The 14,713-nt window shown below is 35.5% G+C and overlaps 1 protein-coding gene across 1 annotated transcript in view; it reads right to left on the bottom strand.

Moving 5' to 3' along the window:
* LOC140145837 (exportin-1-like) overlaps positions 1-14,435 on the bottom strand; it is a 46,278-nt gene extending 31,843 nt beyond the window's left edge. The window contains exon 1 of the mRNA XM_072167522.1: positions 14,262-14,435. The gene's annotated coding sequence lies outside the window, so the exon portion shown is untranslated. The remainder of the gene's footprint in view (positions 1-14,261) is intronic.
* Positions 14,436-14,713: the final 278 nt, after the last annotated feature.

The raw sequence follows: 14,713 nt of genomic DNA, 5'->3' as shown, positions 1-14,713 counted from the left end.
TCATTAATGCCCTACCTACTTCTCATAACAAGTACGGTAGTGCATCCATGTCCTATCTACTGCTGATAGCAAGTAGTTCATCCATGCCTAGACTACTGCTGATAGCAAGTATTTCGTCAATGCCCCATCTACTGCTGATAGTAAGTAGTTAATAAATGCCACGTCTACTGCTGATAGCAAGTAGTTCATCAATGCCCCATCTACTACTGATGGCAAGTAGTTCATCAATGCACTATCTACTGCTAATAGCAAGTAGTTCATCAATGCACTATCTACTACTGATGGCAAGTAGTTCATCAATGCCCTATCTACTACTGATGGCAAGTAGTTCATCAATGTGCTATCTACTGCTGGTAGCAAGTAGTTCGTCAATGCCCCATCTACTGCTGGTAGCAAGTAGTTCGTCAATGCCCCATCTACTGCTTATTATAGCAAGTAGTTCATCAATGCCCTATCTACTGGTGATAGCAAGTATTTAATCAATACCCCAAAAAGCTTTAAAAATCGAATTTTTTGTCTTGCTACGCCGCAACCCCTGGCTACGGGCCTGATGAAATCATGATGAATATACTATACAATCAAGGTTGTGGACCCAAGGGTACTCACGTCTATGGAATACGGGGATGTGCCGCTCTAATGGGTCGCTTTTTGGCAAGAAAAGTCCCTAAACATGAGTCCCGATTTGAATAAAATTTATCAAAAACTGTCAAAAAAAATGTGAAAAAAAATCAAACATGGGTCCTGATTGAGAAAAATTGTTCATAAAGCTGTCAAATCAACCATATTTTAAGGTAATAAATTACTTAAATATCGGTGAGGGTTTCAGAGTTCAAGTGCCACAGCCCTGTCAAAATGTAATTTGAGTACACCCCCCCCCCCACACACACACGCCCGGGTTGCAGAGGTCCTTAAAATACCTAAATTTGGTAGACAGTAGTAGCATATTACATCAAATTTTGTGTAAGTTTATTGTCAAAGCTAATTTTCAAAGTTGGGATCATATTTTTGAAGGAGATAATGAGCCCTTGACACCAGTTGCAAAAAAAAAGCCAAATATTATTATTAACTTGCTAATATTCAGTGGGGTTGGAAAAAATTCTAGTATAGTGAGTTAAGCACCTTTTGGCGACATAATAAGTCTATGGTACAAATGCTTGGCGTCAAGCGCATACTAAAATTGTTGAAGCTAAACTGTAGCTAGAAATATGTGACCCCTCGGCACAACTGAGCCCTGAAGTCGCTAATCATCATTTTTGAGATATTCAACCAAAATATTCTGCTTGAAATTAGCTTTAAAATGATGTATATCATGTCTATAGTACTTGACATTTAAGTAGTGAAAAATCAATAAAACAGTCAATAAATCCTTTGTTTCCTATTGTTTATTGTTAAGTTCGATGGAGCATATCTCAATAGTGGCACTGGCGACATTCGGGCTCAGTTGTGCCGAGGGGTCACACTCACATATGAGCTAATATGGTACAAAAATGGAATCAATTTGTGCGACGTGCAAAAAATTGCACTTTGGGAGCTAAAATTGCCATATAAGGGGTTTAATTTGATCAGAAACCCACATACAGGCATCAACATTGGGGGGGGAATGATTGTATGGTCCATCCCCCCCGCAAAATACCCCCCCCCTGGATCTACGCCCCGGAGCTAATATTAAGATTGTTTTCCTAACAAAATTAAACCATTTTGCAACTTTCCAAACCTTTGTTTGATGTGATCATTTATTCAATTTTCTAACAAAACATTATATAATGTTCAATTCCAGACCTGGTCAATACAAACTATCACACTACTGTTAGCTTAGATTCTTGAATTTTTAAGATATTTGAAAAAATAAAGAATTGTGGTCAAAGTCATCAAAGAAAAGTGTTAGCACAGCCTTAGACCTAACGTGATTTATACTTTTCAAATTCTAAAGTTCAATTTAAAACCCCATTTCTTTTCAATTTTGGTCTTTTCCCACGATATTGTTATAAAAAGCCGTAGAGCGTCGGGCACCATAAACTTTTTTGAATCAATCCATTTAGAGCAATGGGGACGAATGTCACAACGCGGAGAGTACACCACATTTCGCCATACTGCATTCTAAAAACGCTTGCTGTTAGAATAAGAAAAAAATTTTATTGCACATTCTAGGGAAGCGTGGTTACCGTTTTGAAATAACCGAGGGTTTTCAAGAAAATATTTTTCCTGTCAAAATTGAAGCATCCTCTGTATAAAAGAAAAAATGAATATTAACTGCACATCATATATAACGATTCGTGATACCCAATTGTGGCACATTTGAGGTCGTTTATGAGGCAGAGAATTTTATTTCAATTTTATATACGCCAAAATATTTTTTTAATTGAGCAAGAATAAGGATAGGAAAAACGTTGAAAATTCTATGTATAAATAACATTAGACCCGCAAAAGATTACTGTTTCGTTTTATGGTAATCTAATCTTTTATTTCCTGAAGAAACATTTGGGGTCTAAAATGGATTTTTTTTTATGTAATTGATAAAAACATCGAACGTGTATACAAGAAAAATGGTAGGTTCCTCTATAGTATTTTACTGACCATGGAAATGTACTGACACCGTGCGAGCACATGTCAAAATCGATATAATGTATTGTCCATATAGACGCGCATTTATCATGTTTATTGTCGGATTAACAACAATTGAGCGCTATTAGTACACATTAATGTTTTTAGGAAAATAAAATTCCAAAATATGGTACGTTTTCTGCTTTTGCTTGTCACGTGGTAGGCCTATATTGAAGTTGCGATTATATCTTCAAATAAGTTTCACTTTCAAATAGATTCCATCAAGACAAGTGGCTGAGTGGTCTAAGGCTTTAGGCTCATAGAGCATATCCAAAGCGGCGTGGTGCGCCGTGAGGTCGAACCCCGCCTCTGCCAAACTTTAAAAGAAGTAAAATTAAAAAAAATTTAAATTTCATATTGGGGAAATGTGACTGGGAGAATTTATGTATGGCATGGAGTGGTGTGTGCGGAGAGATAGTATATTTATTCGACCATCCGCATCAGGAAATATTGTCCAGCAAAATATTAGCCAGTTTGCCTAATTTGTGTTGAAACACGTTATTATTTTCTTTTCTTTTCTTTTCTTTTCTTTCTTCTTTCTTTCTTTCTTTCTTTCTTTCTTTTCTTTCTTTCTTTCTTTCTTTCTTTCTTTCTTTCTTTCTTTCTTTCTTTCTTTCTTTCTTTCTTTCTTTCTTTCTTTCTTTCTTTCTTTCTTTCTTTCTTTCTTTCTTTCTTTATTTATTTATTTATTTATTTATTTATTTATTTATTTATTTTTTTATTTATTTTTTTTTTTATTTATTTTTTTTTTTTTTTTTTTATTTATTTATTTTTTTTTTTTTTTTAATTAATTTATTTATTTATTTATTTATTTATTTATTTATTTATTTATTTATTTATTTATTTATTTATTTATTTATTTATTTATTTATTTATTTATTTATTATGGGTCTGAGATGGTGCAGGCCTATAGGCCTATTAATTATAAAACTACACTTTTATTTTCAATTTGTTATTTCGTTTTGTTTGTTGAATACAAAGTTCTGAAAAAACTGTGAAACAAAAAACTTTTGTACAAGAAAATATTATTTAAAACAATCAGGTTACAGAAAACAATTCTTGTAAAGTCACTGTATCTGAAAATGTCAAGCGAATGCTGATATTCTTGGGAAGGGTATTAAACAAAACTCAATTTACAATAACATTGTAAACCAGTTGAAATCAGAATGAAATCCATAATTTTAATATCATTGTTTAGGAAACAAATAATGCTCAGAATAATGTTGTGCATAAAACGTAATCGCGCCATAAAATTTTGTGTTTAATAAAAACCGGTGGACCATCATCACCTATAGAACCTATCCAATAACCGGAACGGTATAACAATTGAAATGGCTGGACAGATTGGTGGATAGACTGCGCTGCATTCCTTTTTTTTTTCTTTTTTTTTTTTTTGATAAACAATTCATACGTTTCCATGCATGAAACCATTTAAAATCTATGACGAAACACATCACATCTCCAGTGACTGCCCTGCCCAGAGAAAAAATTGGATAGGGTCTATGCCCTAAGTTGAGAATGGACCGTCCCACTCGATTTGTAAAAAGGTCACGAACCCTTTTGGTGGACCCAATTAACTGCCTAAAATGAGGCAAAATTGAAAAGAAATGGGGTTTTAAATTGAACTTTGGAATTTGAAAAGTATAAATCACGTTAGGTCTAAGGCTATGCTAACACTTTTCTTTGATGACTTTGACCACAATATTTTATTTTTTCAAATATCTTAAAAATTCTAAGCTAATTGAACAGACAGTATAACAATATGTGACCATCCAGCACAACTGAGCCCTGAAGTCGCCAATCATCATTTTTGAGATATTCAACCAAAATATTCTGCTTGAAATTAGCTTTAAAATGCTGTAGGCCTATATCATGTCTATATTACTTGACATTAAAGTAGTGAAAAATCAATAAAACAGTCAATAAATCCTTTGTTTCCTATTGTTTATTGTTAAGTTCAATGGAGCATATCTCAATAGTGGCACTGGCGACATCCGGGCTGTTGTGGTGGATGGTCACATATTTACATATATTTCCAGCTCTTTTAACATAGATTTTCATTTCTTTTCCAAAAATATTCATCTTTTTCTGCTTTTTTGTGGTATTTTTTTATTCTATAGGTGACCCCGGAGTGACGTCACAAGCCGTTGACAACAAATCCGATTCAGAAGTCAAATTTATAGTTTTCTGTGGTTTGTCCCTTTTCAAATCGGCCAAAATACTACCATTTCTAAAACTTCTCGACATGGGGCCTCCAGCCAACAACAAAAATAAAGACTCTCCTCTACATGTTCATTATCTTCAGCTTCACATAAAATGCCCCCCCCCCCCTCCTTGCCTTGCTGACATGTCATGCCACTCATATAAAATTATTAAAGTTTCTGGTCATCATTTATAATTGGTAGGCCTGCAGCTGTAGTAAGTTATTAGTTGCATGGGAACCCGATTCATCCGGTCTGAATAGTCCATACAGGACCAACGCAATATTTAGTATTATATCCTTCATTCATAGATTCTTGTTCATTGATTGGTTAAAAGTGTGTCACGTGATCAAAAATAAACACACTATTCTGTGAGGAAGTGTAAAAGTACTATTTACGTCCGTAAATAGTACATCCAAGCCGTAAATAGTATTTCTGAATAGTTACTATATACGGATAGCAGCATACCCACGTCGCAGTCCATAAAGCATAACAATAACACTGACGTCGACATTGACTATAAGAGTATTTTGTCACTGCCGAGAAACGACAACACAAAATGGCGAAATATAAATCAAGCTGGAGTGGGCTGCTACTGCTGAAGAAGATCACAATTTCAGCTGTTTAATTTGAATTGTTACCAGTTCTAGCGCAGGAATATTTACTGAATTCATACCACAGACCAATACAGCCAGATTCAGAGCGACACTGACACGGTAAGCTTAAAAACAAACACTGACAGTGCGAGACAGTCTCGGACTGCCTAGGCCATGCATGCATGAAGGTAGCTGGCCTAGTACCGTGCGTGTGGAGGCCTATCCCGATTGCACGATGGCCTTCGAGTTTACACATGTAAATCTTTTTACATGTAACAACTTGAACAAATAAACACTGACAGTGAGTAAGCTTAAAACCACTAACACATGAACATGACAGTGCGAGTTTTTGAACCGCCTAAACCGGACTGCCGTGCATAGGCCCTACCTAGGCCTATCTTGAAGCATGGTGGAGTTTTCATATAATCTTTTAACCAATCAATGAACAAAAAATCTATGAATGAAGGATATAAAACAAATATACACCAATCCGAGAAGCGTTTACTGTATTTGGCCCTCTATTGGCGGCAACACAGATGTACCAGAGCGGGAGATTTAATTCGTAATTCAATACTCATGATTGTGTATTGAATATCACTGTTGTGTACAATTCCCGGGTACAATTCTGTATAGCACACAATAAATAATGGATGGAACCCCCGACCTCGGGACACCGCAGTTTTACATCGGGGACACCGCAGTAATGGCGAAGTCGGATAGGTGTATATACTGCCTTCATTCGAGGTTCTGGTTAAAACTATGGTCCCTCGCTGAGATCATAGTACTATTGATCTCACCTCGGGCCCATAGTTTTAACCAGAACCTCTCATGGCAGTATATATTTGTATACTATAATCAACGCCGTCAGGCGTTGGTCCTTATAGATCCGACATATCCTCCCTTGGAAAGTCAAGGGAAATGTCAAACTGACTAACCACGCCTACTGACAGCTACTGACGATATTTAGCCAATCAGATTAGACTTGCCTTCCAACTGCCAACTACTAGCTTCCAGCTTTGGATTTAACACCACTATTGCGTAACAATATCAATAATCATGTCCATTCATTCATTCATTCAATTGATCTATGTCCTCTTCAATCGCGATCAATGTTCATCATCCACGTGAATGAGCATTGATCTGATTTTACTTCTTCACAGGGTTACTAAACCCGCGAGGTGGTAGGCAATTGGGCAACTATTGAAGATTTTCCCCGGGGACTTTTGATAATAGAAGTTATCCACTTCACTCATGTGTGACTTCTAACAAAAGGCACTGGTTCCCGTAGTATTCCTCATTCAAACTAATTCAATGCACGACCTCGGAGTTACCTGCATGACTTTGGCGGGCTATTTTGAAACAGTCATGGTTACACATGCAGGTACTTTTTTAGAATGTCCTAAACAAGGTATAGCAGTCGTTGATAGGACATGCAGCTTATAGAACATGGATAACCTCTATTCCTGTCCCATATAAATCAATGGTTAAGATACTTGGCGATTATTTGACCCGTGATTCGGGCTGAAATGTTCTTTTTCAAGTTCTTCTCTTTGTAGGTTGCGCACTTATACAGGGTTTTTTTTTTGGGGGGGTGGCCATCATTTCATTTTATCATTAGGCCTCAGTTATTATTATTTGTTTTACAATAATATAAAAATGGATGATGACGCTATTTTGCATGCTTGAATAAGCTAGGAATTCAAGAAGTTACCCGCCAACAGACGAAGGGAGCTTTTTTTTTTTTTCAGTCAGCGCCAATTTGTGTTAATTTTCTTTAAAATGTCGACATCGTCATAAAATGTAGTCATTTACTTGATTTGTAGTTTAGTCAATTCCTATTAAAGTGAAGTAGGCCTATTCACTTTCTTTACTAACATAATATTTCAAGAGTTTGTTTCCAAAAGGCATTAGTTCAATAGCTGCCTTGTGTAACATTTTGCTGGAATATTTTTACATTCTAAAGTTTAAATGACATTTAACGATTGGAATGGATATGTTTGCACATCTGGCTTATTCTCTTTCAACAATAGATTTGTCTCCTAAAATTGTCAAATCCAAGGTTTTAAAATGGCTGCCATTGCACTTGATGCCTTTTTCTTCTTCGCACGTGGGAAGTTAAAGGGATTTGCAATTATTTGCCAAATTTTTATAACTACTAGTATATATTCTACTACGCCAATGTTATTAGAGTGGCAAGGTTACTGCTACTCAATATTTTCAAATAAAAAATCCCACAAAACAGTCTTTGGACTTAATGCCTTTTGGAAACAAACTCTTCATTTAATGATGTTCAAATTTTCTCCATTATTTTAGGACCCTGGAATAAGGCAAAACAAAAAAGACCATCGCTTAATTCAATACATTTAATTTATGGGTAAAAATGGCATTTTTTGGTGATTATTGTTCAGTTTTGACCAAAATAACAAATGTTTATATGGGAAATTTTTTGAAAATTGACATATACATCTTGCAAAGTGTATCAGTTTACTAAGATGGATGTTTGGATCAAAAATGTCAATCATAACATTTTTCTGCGACCTATGGTTTTTGACCTATGACCCTTGGAATTCATAAGTAGGCCTAAAACGGGTGTTTTTAGTGATTTTGGTGTGGGGGTACAAAATATTTTGGTGTATACAGAAAAAGGGATCCAAAAAGTTTTGAAACTATAAAAAAAAGTGGTTCTAAAAGTTTAACATATGTAGGGGGGTCAAAAAGTTTTGACATACCGAAATCAAAATTTTCCAGCCCCAAGTATTTATGAACGTTCCCTTAGCTCTTTAAGTACTGTATCTCTACCAAATATGGCAAATTAGGCCTATTTTGGACCTCGCCTCATACAAACTCTGTTATTTCCAGTTAGGTGTTTAAGGCTTAAGGGATCTAGAATGAGCGTTTATTGCGTTTCGACAGTATTTTTTGCGGGACATGAGAGCACCTCAGACCTATCGAATTGCATTCTGAATACAAAGCATGTCTTTCTGATATCAAATAATTTTCATTTTTTGAAAATCACAATATAATACAAATTTTATGACAAATTATAAAAATTTGATATTTTTCAAATTTTTGATATATTAACAGTCCTCGAAGTAAATTATATAAATCTAATGATATATTCTTAAAGTGTATGTGGCTGGGAGGAAAAGCCGACGGTCAATTGAAAATTTTGACATTTCATATTGAAGATATGGATTTTTTCCCAAAAAGACCTAATTTTTTTTGGTGTTTTGGAAAAAAATCCAGATCTTCAATACGAAAGGTCAAAATTTTCAATTGATCGTCGGCTTTTCATCCCACCTACATACTCTTTAAGTATAAATCATCATCAGTAAGTTTACTTCGAGTACTGTTATCAAAAATATCAATTTTTAATGATTTGCCATAAAATGTGTATTAAATTGGGAATTTCAAAAAATCAAAATTATTTGATATCAGAAAGACATTCTCCGTATTCAGAATGCAATTCGATATGTCTGATGTGCTCTAATGTCCCAAAATAAATACTGTCCAAACGTTCATACCCCAGCCCTTAATGTACGATTTCTTCAAATTTTAAATTTGTCATTATAGTTCAAAATGCTGAAATAATACCAGTAATAGGCCTTAATTATCGGGAATGGCTTCTGTCCATTTTGAACTGAATTAACGAGGTAAACACTGCTTGTTATTTTGGCCGTTTAACACGCACTTCTATACGAGGACATAAAGTCATAATATTGAATTATCACTTTATGTCGAACTTTGCTCTGTTTACCTACAAACACAACAAATTTGGCTGAATCCATTTGGATACAAGTTGTGACATGTGTATGGCTCAAAATATGCTAAGGTGTCATATTATAGCCATATATTTTGACATCTTTTTAAAAAAATAATAATTATAGAAATGGAATATTTGCTAGTTTAGTGGCAAGTTTAGGTAGTAAAGACATAGCATACACAATTTAAGTAAAATCCTTTCACTCTAAATAATAAAAATAATAAAAAATAGCTGTAAAAATGCCTATTTTTACACTTTTATTTGTAACATGCCAAGAGACGCCTTTTTTTCAACAGCTTTTTTATTTTTTTATGGATCCTTATAGAAATTCATGTGACCTGTTTCCCAAAATGGTGCAGTAAACCAATCAAAAAAAACAGAAAGAGGCATTATGAATTATAAGTTAACAGATCAAAAAAGGATTTAAAAGTTTGCCTTGCGTATGTTACTATTGTCTGTCAAACTTTTGATTGATTTTGAAGTCCCTCAGTTTTTTATAAACAAAGACTTGAAGCATAAACTAAAGGGTAAATCTATTGTAAATAACTTCATTTCTCCATATTATAATCAATTTGTAAGTGGCTGCCATCTTTTTTGAACATATAACAATTTTAAAATTTTTCTTGAAATGTCTGTCAAATAGTAACATACGCAAGACGGTGCTGTAATTCCTGCTAAACTAGGGTGATACAGCTAATTATGCTACATGACATAGCATTTAGCTCCACCTAGCTTTGTGGCACTATCACTTTGTGAGGAGAAGCTTTTTGATGACACAATCCATTGTTAAGTGTTGTCTGTCAAACATTTGTACGAAAGTAACATACGCTAGACTTGTATGTGTCTGTCAAAAGTAACATACGCAATACGTTTAAAAAAATTAAAAATCACTTGATGTTCACATTATGATGATAGTTTAGAGTTTATAAAAGTGTTTTAAAACATGTGATTTATAAACTGCATGTGATCTTTATTCAATTTCCCATCTTGAACTACTGTTTTTGCCAAATTATTATTCTGTATGTTACATTTGACAGACATCTTGCGTATGTTATGGCTTGACAGACACACATATTTTATTTATAACAATTTATCCTCCTTATTGTAATATTTGGACACATTTTTTCCACAATCAGTTGCTGTAGGTCCTACACCTAAATAACCACAAAATACCTTATGTAATACTTTATAAATTTTTATTTGATTGCAGAAAATCATCAAAATTGTGTCTGTCAAATATAACGTCATTTAAGGGCTAGAAAATTAAATTTGTGAAGTAAATGGTCTATAACTTATCTTTCTTTTAGTGTATTATGAACGATATATGTGCATACTATAATTTAAACCTGGTTGGAGACCAAAAGAAAAGAGCTGGAAAAATAATTGTGTGTTACACAATTAGCTTATTTTGAGCCGTATACATTACAAATATGCCATAAAATCAGGTTTGAAAAAAATTAACCAAATTCATATTAAGATAGTACATTATGACTTAAATAAATCAAAGTTCAGTTCCAAATAAACGGTGTGTAGAATTGATGTTCTTTTAGTTTTTTTAATGGTATCACGGTTAGGCCTATCGACAAATGTGACAATATTAAATAAAAAAAGAAAACAATCCTAGAATCATACAAATGACTTTTTGTTAACACTGATTAGGCCTACATTATCTCTGCACTGATAGAGCAACAAAAACTTTCATTTAATTCATACCAGCCAGATTTACACTGGTCATGGAAATAGTAGATATCTACTATTTCCATGCACTGGTAAGCGACCTCAAAAGTTTGTATTGCTTTGATTGCATTTTCAAAATCAATCGATTGGGATACCAAGTACTTGAAATGACTTGAGAGTCCCAGTTATGTAATAGATGCGGTTGAATGATGGCCCGAATGATGGGCGGGGCTCATGATTTTCCATATTTGGATTCATGACGTAACTCATCGACTGGTTTGGTTTTGGTCACTGTTTATTATAATGAGGGTGCACTGCTGGGGGTAGTCCTGCCAGCAAGACTTCAGTCTTTATCATAAACATAATGACATCTACGGACCTGAAGTCTTGCAGCGGTACATAGGGATGCACTGTACGTTTAAGAAATCCAAACTTCAAGCATCAAGAAATATACCTTGTATTTGTCAGTTTTACCTCAGAGATGCTGTAGACCCTCTCTACACAGTGTAGAAACATCACAAGTAGAATGCTGCTCAATATGATAAATCCAAATCATGAAAATCAAGACATTTTGCAGAGCAATATTTTAACCACTTTTGCACTAAGACTTATTACTCCCATGAAGATTGCAGGTTTTGCCAAATCAGGGAATTTTGAACCCACCCAAAAGATGAGATCAATGTAGATCAATTACCTCAACTTTGTGAGTATATACTAGTACAGTGGGATTAAAATCATCCAGGCACGCCCAAACCCTGGTACAATGGGATTAAAATCATCAGTGCATGCCCAAACTGTCCTTGAGAGAGTTTCTCAGCTACATCCTTAGAGCCCAAATTGAGCCCACATATTGTGATGTTTCTTATTTGTGGAAAAGATAGCAATAGAGTGAACTGTAACTCTAGGTATGACGAGTTACAGTTACTGGAACTACTGCTGGGGGTAGCGAACGGATTTGTAAGGACCAACGCCTGACGGCGTTGATTATGGTGCTAAATATTGCGTTGGTCCTGTATGGACTATAGGTCTGAACTTACTGATGCACTGACCAATTAGAGCTAATGACCCTCGGCCAACCGTCAACGCCCATGATGCATCATGCATGACATCATCAAAAAACCTAGCTGCATCTCATCCAATGCATCACCCAGCATACCGGTATGAATGATGCCAAAACATCAGTAAGGGAAATTCCCGAAACCGCTGGAAAACTACACTGCACTGCACTGGACTCAATGCGCTGGCCAGTATGCACTGGTGCCCCGGGCTGTTGCAGTATCACCCGTAATTGCAACTACTTCAGTACAAGTAGGCCTAATCCAAATTAATTTGTTAGTTTTCTTCACTCATTATCAGGTACATGCATATGTACAACAACTTCATCCGGTACGATAAGATTTCACACCACCAAATAGAATTATATCGTTGTGCGCCCTTAATTTCACTTCTTAGAAAAACCCATGTATTCTCAATTTAAGCATTAAAATGAGCAGAAATTTGCATAATTTTAGCCAAATTTGGATTGGTCATGATTAGTAATATTATTTCCTGCAAGTGTACCACAGATGGGCGAGATCAAATAACTTTTAATGATTTTAAGCAGCCTTTTCTTTACAGAAACACTGGCATGGTTTTGCCTGTAAAATAGGCAATTCCCAGACATCGTAGACTTGAGGGCCAGTCGTAAAAAATAATGACGGTCAACCTATATTTTTTCCCAGCCAGAGGGATCAGGCAAGGGCTGATTTCAACCATCATAGCTGTCGCTTAAAACTGAGTCGCTCCTGTGAAGAAAAAATGACGTTTTCTTAAGGCAAATTTAGCACATATCTCTATGGGACTCTGATTTGGTGGTGTGAGATCTGAATGGAGCTGTGTGTGTGAGTCTCAACTTTTGATTGAGCAAGTTAGCCCTGTTCCAAATTTGCGTTTGCATCCACCGAAGAAGTGCATTGACTGAATTTATGTAATTAAAGGCTAAAATTGAAGAGAACTGCAACATTTGCTACAAATATACCAGTGCTAAGGTGAGTTTTGACCCGAAATGTGTGTTTGAGTGAAAGATTCCATTTCAGTAGAGTGACTTTGGCCCATGCAATGTTTACAATCATAATATTTGGTAAGCTTAAATCATCAATGGCATGTAATGACACAGTGGCAGATAGAGAAGACATCAGTACGTATGGTGCTAGGGTAGGCCTACTGGTCGGAACACATGAAATAGGCGCCTGGATCAGGTAAGCTTACGGTTTGTGTGTGTCTGTTTGGGGGGGTAGGCTAAGCTTATGATTCCACTACTGGTAACCCATGTAATGTTTACAATCATGATGGTATGCAGTGACTCATTACCAGATGGAGAAGACATCAGTATATGGTGGCACGTGGGCTAGGGCACTGGTTGGAGCTCATAAAATGTGCCCATGGATCAGGTAAGCTTATGGGGGGGGGGTAGACTTAAGATTTCACTAATAGGTCATATAATTCAACACTTATAATTCAGGCATTGTGGACATGTTCTTCTTTGTTTCTGTGTGTCTGCCTGGCTTCTTGTCCCTCTTGACTGTAAATTTCTGAAAGCCTAAGTCTTGGTGAACTTTTAACTTGGTAATCACAATGCTATCTTCAGTAGATAGCACATGTCAGAGACACAATGATTCTGCTTGAAATTTTTTTTAACCAGCTTCTTGCTCAAATTATGCTAAAAATAAGTTAATTAGATTAAAATAGTCTGAAATTAAGGACAATCAGAAACATGTTGGATCATTCAGATTTCACACCACCAAATAGAATTATATCGTTAGCGCCCTTAATTTCACTTCTTAGAAAAACCCATGTATTCTCAATTTAAGCATTAAAATGAGCAGAAATTTGCATAATTTTAGCCAAATTTGGATTGGTCATGATTAGTAATATTATTTCCTGCAAGTGTACCACAGATGGGCGAGATCAAATAACTTTTAATGATTTTAAGCAGCCTTTTCTTTACAGAAACACTGGCATGGTTTTGCCTGTAAAATAGGCAATTCCCAGACATCGTGAGACTTGAGGGCCAGTCGTAAAAAATAATGACGGTCAACCTATATTTTTTCCCAGCCAGAGAGATCAGGCAAGGGCTGATTTCAACCATCATAGCTGTCGCTTAAAACTGAGTCGCTCCTGTGAAGAAAAAATGATGTTTTCTTAAGGCAAATTTAGCACATATCTCTATGGGACTCTGATTTGGTGGTGTGAGATCATAAAAAAAGACTATGCACATGCGCTAATTCGCCTGCTCTGGAACGCTAGCCAAACACTGTGCAAGCTCTCAGGCTCACACCCTCGCGTGAATAAAATTGTTTACATCGGAGTCGTATGCTTTAATATTTACAGTAGTAAAAAGTCAACCAAGCATTTGTAACGCTGTGATTTTTTTCTGAAACTTACCCTAACGATGTCTAAGCCAAGACTGGTTTACACTATTCCAACTAATTACTAAATCGCTAATTAGTGATTATTTCCCCGTCCGTATGAGCTCGTATGCTACGAGAACATCAGAATTGCTTGTCGCTAAAGCTATATCTGAGCTCTGTGCAGTTTGTGATTTGCACTACTCCAACATGTCCAATGATGGAAAATTTCGGATGCTTTTTTCGCTACTGACTGAACTGGTTTTATCCAGTCGGAGTTGAGCATACACTTATTATATTGGACATGTTCGAGAGATGCACTGTTCTTGTGTCTGTATAAAATCAATATTTGCTTGCTTTAAATATTAAAATAAAGTTCTTTCTCAATTCGAGCTTTATAATCTATCTATCTTCTATACTAATAAAATAATAAGCGGTCTCTATCTGTCTATCTGTGTATCTGTGTATCTGTGTATCTATCTATCTATC

Source organism: Amphiura filiformis, chromosome 2, assembly GCF_039555335.1.
Source record: "Amphiura filiformis chromosome 2, Afil_fr2py, whole genome shotgun sequence".
In the NCBI taxonomy this organism is placed as follows: Eukaryota; Metazoa; Echinodermata; class Ophiuroidea; order Amphilepidida; family Amphiuridae; genus Amphiura; species Amphiura filiformis.
Note: the sequence above shows the minus strand (reverse complement) of the source record. Positions and strands in the feature narration are given on the sequence as shown.